A 12,799-nucleotide genomic window follows, 5' to 3' on the forward strand; every position below is an offset into this window, starting at 1 on the left:
GAAGGCAGTTTAGCACTACATTACCAAGTCTGCCTGTTGCAATGGTCCTCATAAGGGAGGAGCAGCCTTTTTGGAGCTGCATCTGAGTTTCTCTAGCTGTTATTGGCACACTCTCAAAGACAATTTTGCCAAAGAGTTGTCTTTCCATGAGTACATTCCCTCAGACCAAGCTTACCACCAACCACATAATGCCAAGAAAATTTTTCACAAATCCTAAAAGAAAATAAGATGATATTAGTGAACCTCTTTTAATCTGCCTTCAGTGTTTATTTAGTGCATTGCCTTGCATGGGTATCTATAGTTACATGCATTCTCCTTTGTCACAGCAGTATATAAGCTTGTGGATAAAGGAGATACAGTGTTGTATCTTTTAGTTTTACCCCACTTTAAGTCCCCAATTATTGTCCAAGGGGAGATGAAATATGACTACGAAAATCAGTGCACTATATTGAGAAATCAGCAACTGGCTTTTGAAGATCTGTGTCATACAGCAGGGGCTCACTGCATTGTCTAAGTCATGAACATCTTACATATTCTGTAAATTCACATAAAAAAATCATATTACAAAATTTAAATTATTTTTTATTGTGGTCTGGGGTCTCCACTTGCAGAGACAGAGGTAATGTAAAACCCATCAGGCTATTTCAGGAAGACAACATCAATTCTACACCAGTTATGCCCATTCTGCATTTGGAAGCCCCACCATCATCACAGGGTTTGCAGCACAGAGACTAAAAGTCGAGCCTTGCCTGTATCCAGTAATTCAGTTTGGCAGATTTTATCACAAGGGAAATTTGACACAAGACACCTTTAATCTCACTGCTGCCTCTGCCCATCACTTTCAAGGAAGCTGCAGCAACAGTAGGAAACCTAGATACCTCTAGTTAAAGGGAAATCTGGATTTTAAAATACCACCACTAGACGTCCCCTTAGCTCTAGGCAACCAAGCTGAGGTGTTTCCGTAGCTCTGATGGCTTCTCCCAGCCTCCCTGTGCAACACCAGCAGCCAGGGAAGGAGCAAGGACTCTCCAGGGACTCTACCTACCACCTCCTGGGTTTTAGACCATGTTAGCTGCACCCACGATTTATGTGCTACTGTCACACCCCGTGCTTGCCAAGCAGAAACATACCTTAAGTGTTATCAGTTGGCTGAGAAGAACAGGTCCATTCAGGCCTGGTTGCAGCCTGTCTTCGCCTTTCTGACTGCCTGAGGAAAGCCACTGAGGTGGATCTTCACCAATTCTGATCCCAGCAGGTCTAGAAATTTCCTCTGACGCCCTAATGAAGAAGTTGAGGTTCAATGGGTGAAAGGCAAAGCAGCTGTCAAGGGAGCCAGTCTACACTCTCTGCCCTTACCTTTCAGAAGAGAAAATCTTACATTCCCCACATCCTGCCTGTGACATGAGGTTAGTTAAAATATGTTTAGGAGGCATGACCTGGCCTGTAGCCCGGCTCTCTGACCACAGTAACCACCCTCTTTCCTTATAAACAGGACACTGTTGCTTCTGGGTATCTGTGATTTGCCAGTTCAGCTTTATTCACCTCACTAGAATGATTTTTGTTGTTGTTGTTAATGAATTTTCCAAAATCAAAGTAATGGCTGTGAAACACTTCAAAAACACTGCTTTTCCTGCAGCTTTGGTGAAACATGGAAAAATCAGCTGTTGCACAGCCACTTGAAGTGGGTTGTTTAGCTGCTTGAGAAAGTTCTCAAGGAAACTTCTCTTAGAGATGTGGTCACCTCCTGAGACTGACACTCACACCTTATGTCATAGCTCACAAGAATGAGATCATCATCACTCCAGGCATATCAAGCTGGGATAGAAGGACCAGTTGAGAGCTAAGTTCCAGTCTATCAGTGTCAGGAGAATAGAGTATATGACCCAAGGGAGAATTTTCTTTCTGGTCCCCAGTTAAAACCACAACAACTCACCTCCTCCCTAATAATTTTCACTCCTTATAATTATAAATTCAATGACCTCTCTGCCAACAGGGAGTATTGTGAATAACTCATCAAATGAATTACTTGGACATAGTTGCAAATATTTCACTAATAATCACCACAAGTTTGCCTGCTGTCTTGCTGTGCTCAGGTGTCTCACTATTGGCTCTGGTACACACCTGTAACTGTCACTCTAATCAGAAGGTGGCTCCAGAATCAATCCTGCTCCTGAGGATGGTAGACAGCAAGCACATACCAAGAAAACACAATCTCTTTGTAACACACCTTCTCATATTCCTTTCACAGTATCCAAGCCTTGCCATTCATTAAATACTATCAGTCAGGACACACGTGGGTGCTTTAAATGTGTACAGGAATGCTAAGAGTGGAGTTTTCTGTCTTTTGATCAAGTCCCTGCTCAGCCAGAAAGGCCCCTAAGTCGCTTTCTGAGATATAAGTTGGCTTTCTTCTGTGTTCTCTCACAAGTGCAAACATTCTATGTTAAAGCAGGCAGACCATATGTAACATATACACACTGGAGTTTGGGGGGGGGGGATTAGGAAAAGAAGTAAATCTTTAAATCACAGGAATAGAGGTTCAGGTAAGGTGTAAAGGCCTGTTTTCCAGCATTAGGAATGATGAAATAGTAGAGTGGAGCACTTGGGGATGGTGTGGGACCTTGAACACTGGACATCCTTGAGGACAGGCCATGAAAACAGCCCCAGCAGACATTTGCCTGAAGCTGACTCTCTTTCTGAACATGTCCCCAGCCCCGTCACCTGTCTGTGGTACCACAGTAACGCAGTGCAAACATTCTTCTCCTCTGATTTAAAATGAGATATACTCTTCTGGGTACTATTGCAGTAGCAGTTACAGAAGATGCAGAAACTCTTTCTCTTTCAGACTCCAGCTGGGGTTATTTTACAGTGACAACCCTCCAATCAAAAAAGAGGCAGAGCTAAACCCTTTCTTTGCCAACTCCACCCTCTATATGCCAATCTTCCTTTGGACTTTGTCCGTGAATTTGAAAGGTAACCAGAAAGCATCAGATAAGAAACTGGACACATCAAAATAGTCAAACAAAACCTGAAGGACTTTGACAATAAACACGCATGGAGTAAAAACACTTTCACACAGATTCCTTACTTTAGCATGTAGGAAGACCCACAGTAGGAATTTCATTTAGGGGAGCAAAATACAACATTGAGATCTTTATAGCAATCTCTAGCTACTCTTTCTGGTACTTTTTGTCTCCCACACAGATCACAAGCTCACAGAGGTGCCATCTTTTGGGCACCACACAAGCATGGCACAAGCGCGGGAACACCCTGAATGGTAACGTAATACAAACAGAGATAAGGGAAGAGGAACAGCAGTGAACAAATGCAATGCACTCTGATTACCAGACAAATCCTGGCTTGCTTCCTAGAGAAGCTGCGGTGGCAGAAGCTCTGGTGGCACCTGAATCAAAGAGGCCTCCTGGAGCAGAGGACAACATAGTGTTAGCCAAAATACTTTGGGGCTAAATAAATCGAATAAGCACGTCATCACCATGACAAAGCAAAAGATATCCATAGAAGGACAACTAAAAGATTCAGTGTACTCACGCCACGCTAAAAGGCCACTTAAACAAACTAAACCTAAAACATTTCAGCTGGTTTAGCTTTTTAGATAGTTTATAGAGCAATATTGTACCAGCACAGCAAGGCCAGCTCAGGACATGGGAGTCACCTCAGCTCTGTCCCCTCACCAGAATACCTCTCCTGGCAGAAGCTGGGTGGGAGATGTAGTGTTGCTGGTAGAAGCAGGTTCAGGTGCCTTAGCCTGTGCCCCTTGGAGGTGATGCAGCTTTGATGGCACAACAGGCCCTCAGCATGGCAGCAGCCCACAGCCATTTACACCAGGTTCTTTCAACAGACTCAAATGCACTCCTAAATCAGTCTGAAACTACGGCCTCCTCCGCATTCACTCCTCAACTTAATAAAGTTTCTGTCAGATTCATCCTTTCTCTCCCTCTCTCAATCACATTCATGTACACAGACACACTAAAAAGATAGGCAATTCACTATTCAGTGTAATTTCATGAGTTCCTCTTTTTAATGACACTCCCAAAACCTGCTACCTCTTCTTAAGGTTAAAATACAGACTTTCACTCTGGTCATTTCAGAAAGGGTAGAGTTATTGCCTTGCTTCCAGCTTAGCAAATTAACTGAATTTGCAAATCCCAGCTACATTCACAATTGTAGCACTAACATAGGGAAAATGGCACCTCAGCTGGAAAGTCTTTCAGCTCCTGATATCGGAGAGTAAACTTCCTTGGATCCATGAAAGCAATTATTTTTTTGTTTGAACAGAACTCCCTCCTACCACTTTGATATCAGGCTGCTATCACTATTCAAGTATGCAAATCTGACCAAACCACCAAAATAAATGTTAAAAATCTCCCTGGGAATAAAAGTACTGTTTGTACAAACTTTCACATCCTTCTCCCACCTTCCAAGCAAAGGCTACTGTAGCAGCTGGTAGGATGAGGCTCTCCCAGTGAGACGGGAGCGGAAACACGACAGCTTATCCTTACGCACTGTCTTCGGTGTTTTGCTGAGTTAGGAAAGGACAGGACACCAAACACATTCCATGGCACTCTGCCAAGCTGGGGCCCAAGGGGTAAACAGAAAGTAATATGCAGGATGCAAAAGCGTTTTTAGAAAAAAAAAGAAAAAGAAGAAAGGGGCACCAGGTGGTCACTGAAATGATCCAGAACAGAGGAATGTAACAACCATTTCAAGTTCTGCTCTTAACACCTTATTAAACATATAAGGATCTGTGTCTTAGGAGCAGGCTCTTCTGGGAGAGCCATGTCAGGCTGAGATTTTGCAAATAATCCATCTCCTCCCCAGTCACCGGTGAAGTCACCACCTCAGCGTCCAAGTGTCCCTCTCCTTCCAGCACTACAGTTAAGCATAATCACCCCAACCATTTTTTTTCCAGAATAAACTGACTTCCAGTGCCATTACAGTAAATTATCACAAGCAGGTTTTGTTCATTTGCTTTTTAACTGCGGACTCACATAACACGGCGTGCAAACCCTAACGAAGGGCATTTGTACGCCAGTGAGGGTCGATACCACAGTTTAACAGAGAGCAGCTTTGTAAAGGGAGAACAAGGCTACTGCAGTGTGCTCTAGGGCTTTTACTTCCTATGGCCAGCGCCGGATCTCTGTTCCGTGTTAATGAACAGCTGCTGTTCATTCAGCCATCGAGGTGGTCCGCTGGGACGGGCCGCTGTGGGACGATTCGGAGGGGACACACCGCATGCAAAGTCCCTCTGCCTATCTGAACGCTTGGCATGAACAACGCTGGCGGAGCCATCCGTGCATATCCCAGAACTCGGGAAGTCACACAGCATCATTTAGGTTTCACGCTCTTTGGTTCAAAGGCAGAGTGGGCAAGAAAAGGGCTCTGCTGCTCAGAGAAATAAGCTCTCTTAGAGCCAAGAGGTGGCCATTACAAAAGCCGGGTTCCTTCAACCGGGTATTCCAGAAGAGCTTTGGGGCTGTGATGAGGCCTTCTCATCTGGTGGGACACATGAGAAGGCATTCTCCCATACAGGCTAATGATGTCCCAGTGATTTTCATTCAGTCTCAAGAGATGTTTTTTTTTGGGGGGGAGGTGTGAAAATGGTGCACTAATTGCAGTCTGCTCTTAATTGTTTTTCCTAAGCTAAAATAACTCAAAAGTATATTATTAAAAAAACCCATGCAATAAACAAACAACAACAAAAAAACCCCAATGCCACACAGCAACAACAACAACAAAAACCCACAAAACACACCTTCACACTGAAATAAGAGTCCAGGCACTTGTACTAGTTTACTGGAAACCTGCTTAAACACACACCTTTCATTAAAAGGGTGTAGCTCTTTTTTTTTTTTTTTTACACAAGCCTTGAGAGAGAGCCTTGCCCAGGAAAGGTGATGGGGACAGGGGGTGAAGGTCAGCCCAAAGAAAATGTGGCCATGTGACCACAGAATATTTTTGTGCTATTCTTTCCTTCCTAGCTAGCTGTCCATCCTATCTGGGAACCTGGCTGCCTCCGTAAACACACGTGAAGAGTGAGCCATGCTCCCAGCCTGTGTGCTGCAGCTTCACTGGCCTCGTAACAGCCTCAGTCAACCTCCCCTTATCTTTATTCTCTCTCCCTCCAAAAAATCAACTAAAACCCCCTGAGCCTCTCCAAAGCCAGTTGCCAAGCAGAAACAAAGCAGAAACCTGAAACATAAACATTGCCACCAGATTATTTACAGGCAAATACATACATGGAAATTGCCCTATCCCTTTATATCTATTTTCTCACCTTTTGTTTTGGCACAAGAAATAGCCAGCATGTGACAGTAAGGTCAGGGTATCTCTGATTACAGCAGTGCCTAAGAAACGTTGTTCTAGTAAAACGACACCATGTACAAGCCACGTTATATAAAAAGCAAAGGAGGCACAAGCACAGGATACGAAGCACTCCAGACACAGAGGTATCCACACTAGCCTTAAATGATGAGACCACTGTTACAGGTCCTGCCCAAAAAGCAGAACGTTAGCCTACTTTAAACTTGGCACTGCTGTGGCAAATCAATTAGGGATAGCTGGGCAGGCAATCCCATTGCTGCAGCTGCCTAGCTCATGCAGCCTGGGTCCCTACAGAGAGCTGCTCTTTCCCGCTGTGTTGCAGGGGGCTCACATGCCTGATAGACCTCTAGTTTGGACAGATAATGTGAAAAGAACTGGGCAGCACTGCCAGCATCAGCCACAGGACAGGCAGAGAGCAAGTAGGATATCATCACCCAAAAGTTTGTGAAGCAACCACTACCTTTGCTTGGCACAGCATTCCTGCCAGTGCAACATGACAAACAGCTGCTTTGATTTTTGTAGGTGTCTGTACAAGATTTCCCATCCTCAGTGTCCCTCTCTCCTATTTTCAGTTTGGTTTGACTCCTCAAACTACTGTTTTTCAGCTAGTTTGAAAAAAGCAGCAAAAAATCAGTATAGGTTGAGTAAACACAGCGGAGACTCCCCAGAAGGTTCATAAACCTTTCACTAAGCTACCCAGAGCTTCAGTTTTCCACCAAAGTGCCTGAAAACTTGTCTGCTTTCCAGTTTCATTAGGAGGCTGTTGCGCAGCTCTAGCACTGATACTGCAGCAAGGACCTTTTGAAGCTGCTGATTGGCAAGTCTTTTCCGCCTCTTTTCTAATAAAAAAGAATCATACACACTAAGCTTTCTAAAAAGCAACTGTACTGGCACTCAGCCACAGAGGAAAGTACAGCAAAAGCCCCTGATGCTTTTACTTTACAATAAATTCAGACAGCTTTGTTTACAAATGGGACTGACCTTTCATTTAACTAACGTTTTAAAGAAAATCTGAGAAAATTTATTAGTCCGCTGTGTCAAATACATTCTCTGAGCAACAAACAGACCTCTGATCCATTTTACTTGCGTCCAGACATTTCAAAACTGGTTTAGTAGATGTTTTCCTGTTTTCAGTTAATGGGGGCTTATCGTGGTTTATACACTGATTCTGTTCCCTTTAAAATTAACCACATCTCCAAGGTGCAAGATTAAAAAGCTCAAAACCATGTGCTCTTACCAAAAATCTCAATTTTTTTTCACAAAGACTTCCAACTTAGACTCTCCCCGGTGCAACAAATCACATTTCCATAGCATCACTACAGCAATAAAGTGCAAGATTTTACCAAAACCCCTTAAAAAAACCCCAATTTACTTTTTTTCCCCTCCTTTCAATTCAAGCTTCTAACTATATTTGCACAAAAAAACAGAAGGTGTTGCATATGAGTACAACCAAATGACAGCTGCCTTAGTCAAATCCCTTTTGCAGTCCTGGAAGTATTGGGAAGCACTTTATGGCAACTTGTTCCCAGAAAAAGCACTTGAGCGGCTGCAAGTTCCCAGCCCTGGGGAAAACCTGGCTGGTGAGAAGCAGAATTAGCTTCAGTAACAGGAGGTTGCTGGAGGAGAACATGAAGGAGAAAGTTTAATTCTTTATTGTGACAGATTTCAGCAAAGGCTTGAACTTCCGTCTCCTGCATTTCGCTCAGGTGCTCTCCTCTCATGATTAAATTAATTGCCATTTGTTTTCTCACTTTTCCTCTCACTTTCTACATCTTTAAACATTGGTCAAGAGGGGAGCAGCTCCATCCAGCAAGCTCAAAGAGGCAGAGGCTTCAGGTCTACAACCAGGTCCAACTGAGCTCTGGCTTGAAGCCAATTGCCCCTTCACCTCCCTCCCCAGCAGGCAGGGTTTCATCTCCTGAAATCTCCCCTCCTCAGGTTTCTTCCCAACATCACTTGTAAAACTCTCCTTTTGCTTTGATGAAGAATGAAAACCAGACATGCCAATCCTCACTTTTTTGTGAGGAAATCTTCCATCACCATTTCCTGCCAACCCCAATTGTTGCCTTATTAACATGCATATATTTCAAGGGTACAGACTGCCTCACTGGTAGTGGGAATTTGGATAGGAATTTTGGAGAAAGGACACAACATGCAGCATAATGAGGATCTAGATAAGGAGAAAGTTTAGACTATCAATATTTGTACAAATATGTTTCTATATTATAGATGATGATTTCTGCAAAACAGGAAGTATTTCAAAAAACGGAATTGTCCTGAAAAAACAAACAAACAAACAAAAAACCCCCCAAAAAATGGAAAATACAAAAACAGGAGGAGATAAAATGAAGGTATTCGTAAAAGAAAGTGACTTTTAAAAGTACAGTGATGGGGCAGGCTATAATGAATTTAAATACCAGCCTGCAATAAGCTCCATGTAACAGGATCCCTCAACCCAGTCCAGCTCTTAGGGAGGTTTCAGCTCCACTTTCCAGGCATATCTCTTTGACCTTGTCTCTATCACATAAACGAACTGAAATGAACATATGTTTTTAAGTTTGTTTCTGAAATAACCAGACTGAAGCAGAAATACTGCACTGCCTACACTACTCTCCCCCCACCTTCCTCAGGGGAGAGAGCAGAGAAAAACCATGCATGTTAGTCACATCAGATGAAGTGCTACAGCGATGAGGATTTATACAAAACAGAGACAAAAAAAGTCTGTTGGGTCCCAGCTGCGGGTGAACAATGAGCTGTGAGACCAGGGAGCGACTGAGTGCCAAGGCTCGCTCACCTCCAGCCTTGGTGGACTCCCCGAAAGCACACATCAGCCCTGAGAGCGTGCAAGAAATCACCAGGCATGGTGCAGAGGGGCCCTCTGCAACGTGCAGAGCTGAGGGTGTACACCAAGAGAACCCTGTAAACAGATTGGGCAAGAAGGGCAAGGTATTGCTGCCCCAGCCCCTGCTGCCCTTTCACAAAAAGAGGTAGACCACACCCAAAGGACTACAGGTACTAAGGAGATGTTTTTGTCCATCAGAAGATGCTACAGCAGCCCAAGAGATGCCCTGACAGGCTCATTTCTAAAGATCAAGGATCCTACAGTTTTAGTCATAGTAACAAATGAAAAGGAATTACCCCTAGTATCAATAAAGGCTGGGGCATGAAGGGATAGACAAGCACTTCAGAGTAGTGGAGGATGAAAGTCTGGACATGACCTGGCGATGTGGGCTTGTGGTCCAGAAAGCCCACCATGTCCTGGGCTGCATCAAGAGATGAGGACTTCTCACACTACTGCAAGTACATCGTTACCTAGGAAAACAAACTTACTGCATCTACATCCAGCCCTCTTTTCTACCCTAGACACTGAGCCCTGCAAATCCCTTTCCTGTCATAGGCCTGCTTGTTCCTTGAAATCTAGGCTGCACGCTCTCCATAGACTAGAAAGACATCTTACACCTGTGACTACAGTGTGTGGAACCATATACCTGAAACGGAAGCTTGATTTTTCATGAAAGTCAAAAATTCAGACACATGGAATTTCTATTAATCATTATTACACTCACAAATGGATTTTCCCATTTCTCAGTTTGGAGACTCAAAAGCTTTAAGGAAGTTTTATCTGAAAGACACATCATCAAATTGGACAACCCAAACCCTTCTGTCAAAAATGTCACATAATGAGTCTACAGGTAAGATTTAAAATACTTCTGTAAATGAAGGAAGATAGGAAAAGAGACTTTCCACTTTGGAAAATTTTATTCGTTGTCTGCCTACAACAGTACTGTGTATAACTAGTTGAATTGCTGTCACAGTGCCGGGTCTGCAGAGAATATATAGCTATTTATTTTTTAAATGATTAAAAATTTCAGGATCTAGCACTTCAAAGGCACTGCAACAACAGTGGAAAAAATTTACTTTGCAAAATCTTAGAAAGTTCAAATTGGCAAGGTCTCTTTAATTGGCTTTAAAACATTTAATAAAAGTTTTATGATACAATCCTACCCTACAGTCACCATTAATCCCATATGGCTATGGGAGATACCAAGTAACCTATGAAAGCTGGAAGAGAACATTTTGTTTTGTTTCCAATATATTAGTGTTTACTGAAGCAATTGCAGGAGATTTAACAAATCATCTCAAAAAAAGAAGTTGCCGCAAGTTCCCCTTTCTTGTTATGACAGGCAGCCCCATGACTTATTCTGAGTTCTAGCCCCAGCTCTGCCCCAACTGTTTTTCCACTCTTATGCAAACAAGGAATTATTCGTTTATTTCTATTTCCTAATCCTAAATTGGATCACTATCATTTGATTTGAAGAGATGCCACACAATGCCTCAGAGAGAGCAGGTTTAACATCATGCTGCCTCATTGCACAAGATGACACAAGTCATGGAAAAGTGGTAGGGTAGAAGGATAGGACTTTTATAAAAGGTAGCTATTTGTGCATAAACTTGAATAAGACTGCCAATGAAGTTCCAGCAGGCAAGGTGGTATGGAAGACAAGCGATAGGCTCGTAGAGGTTGGCAGAATATTATAAGTGGGTTTCACAATACATCAGGAGATTTCTCAATCCACCAATGTACATGTGAACATCAAAAATTCAGTGGCAATGTGGGAAAAGAGAAGCAGAAGATGATTTTTTTTTTTTTTTTACCTGGGCTGCAAAGCAGACAAGAGGAATGGCCATTGCAAATTGAGAGCATACTAAAAGTAAAAAAAACATCTTTAAGGTCTGCATGCAGCACCTTGGTACTAAACGTGGAATGAAGTGTTGAACACAGCTGTAAATCCCACCAGCCCCGATAAAACCTCTGTTCGTAAAGCGCAGGCACTCAGGTGGGGCTTCACCTCCTCTGGCAGCATCTGCTGCCACCAGCACTACCCTTCTCCTGGGTTGCTGTGATGGTCCCCTTTTGGTATGCCAGCTCCAGGACAAGGACTAACTCAAGCAAAGATGAGCTCATCTGTCCTTTTAAAGTATTCTGGCACACCTTGAAAAGCATGCAGGTAGGGTAAAAACATCAGTGGGATGCTTTAAAGCCTACTCTTCTAAATCCCTGTTTGTTCTGACACAGAGCATTGCCCACTAGCAGGCGGCATCAGCAAAACCCAAAATACCATCTGTTTTTAAAGTATCCACAGGAAATCCCTGCAAGCAAAGAAACCAACAGGCTGTTAGACTTTACCTGTGGGGTTCTCTTCACAAGCTAATAGTTTCCTCCTTATGACATTGGCTCCTGCCCAAGTGAGATGTACTTCAAAGGAAGAGCTTCCCCAGTAGGAACTCGAAGCTGGAAGTGCTGTGACCAACAGGCCGCTACGGGACCCTCGTCTCCAAGCCTGTGTTGCTTTCACTCTCTTGAAGAGTAAAAGATAAGGAAAAGAAACTGCAAGTGCTTGTTCCCTGCTATGTTTTCTCATGGCTGTTTGCCATGTGGTGCGCTGAGGAAAAACGTTGTGCGTTTTTTGTGCAGCCCCAACTGCAAGAAGGTGCTGGTGCAGCCCTGTTGCAATTAGTCAGATGTGTCTGCTTGTTGCTGGAGGCAAGGAAAGAAACAACATGCCAGTAAGGCTCCTAAAGCAGGTAACATGGAAAACAGCTGTTTATCCAGTGCGAGGAAGTAAAATGATCATTCATCAGAGCTGAACTAAGAACTTCTCTACAGCCTTGAGATGGACCCAAGGGAGCCATGTGAAGTTACATGAGGTAAACATGGGAGTTGTCTGGAATAGGAGTGATGTACTGAGGTGAACCCCTGACCAAGCTTCGCATTAAAAGGAGACAAGGGAAAACTCATGTTTTTGGAACACGCTAAGAGATCTATCCCAAGAGCTTGATTTGAAGTAAGGGACTCTCAGTGAGTCCCTCCCCCTGAATCACAAAAAAAGCCCAAACCTCGAATTCTCAAAACACCTTAGTTGCATGATACAGGCAGTAACCTCCCATGGTGTCTATCCCTCTTCTGGGTGAGGAAGAAATGTTACACAGAGGAAGCTCCCTCTGCTCTCCCATTGCTTCCTCTGGAAGTAAGAGAGGCTGTGAATGTATGACCACCTCTTCTCAGGCTGCCCCTTCTGCCACTACTTACTCAGCCCTGGGTGCAACACATGGGGCATTTCCCACCAGTATCAGTGGGAAACATCAAGACGGGTCTTAGATTTGCAGGATGCCAAAGGAAAGGGCTTTATATTGAACAGGATCAAATAGCAGGACAGACTAACTGAGGTGAGATATGAGGACACTTATTCAGGGCCAAAGGTTAATGCCTCCCCACACGATGAGGGTTGGTATCTGAGGAATCCAGAGGCCACTATGCAGCTACTGACCTTTGCCCCAGGATCTGAGAGGCAGTGCTCACCAGCTCCCAGGTTGGGCATGTGCCAGAGCAAAGACAGTCTGGAGCAGAAACTGAGATACCATTACTAGAAGAAAGCTATAACATCAGTAAAGCAGA

General features: G+C 43.7%; 1 long non-coding RNA gene across 1 annotated transcript; it reads right to left on the minus strand.

The window, feature by feature from the left end:
• Nucleotides 1-29: 29 nt before the first annotated feature.
• Nucleotides 30-12,584, minus strand: LOC114056170. Its single transcript, XR_003570934.1, has 3 exons — nucleotides 11,531-12,584; nucleotides 1,131-1,278; nucleotides 30-213 (listed from the first exon to the last, which is right to left on the minus strand). It is a non-coding gene; the product is annotated as an uncharacterized LOC114056170 (long non-coding RNA).
• Nucleotides 12,585-12,799: the final 215 nt, after the last annotated feature.

The sequence above is a fragment of the Empidonax traillii genome, unplaced genomic scaffold, assembly GCF_003031625.1.
Source record: "Empidonax traillii isolate 1590-97213 ecotype Southwest subspecies unplaced genomic scaffold, ASM303162v1 scaffold84:size2688230, whole genome shotgun sequence".
Taxonomy (NCBI): Eukaryota; Metazoa; Chordata; class Aves; order Passeriformes; family Tyrannidae; genus Empidonax; species Empidonax traillii.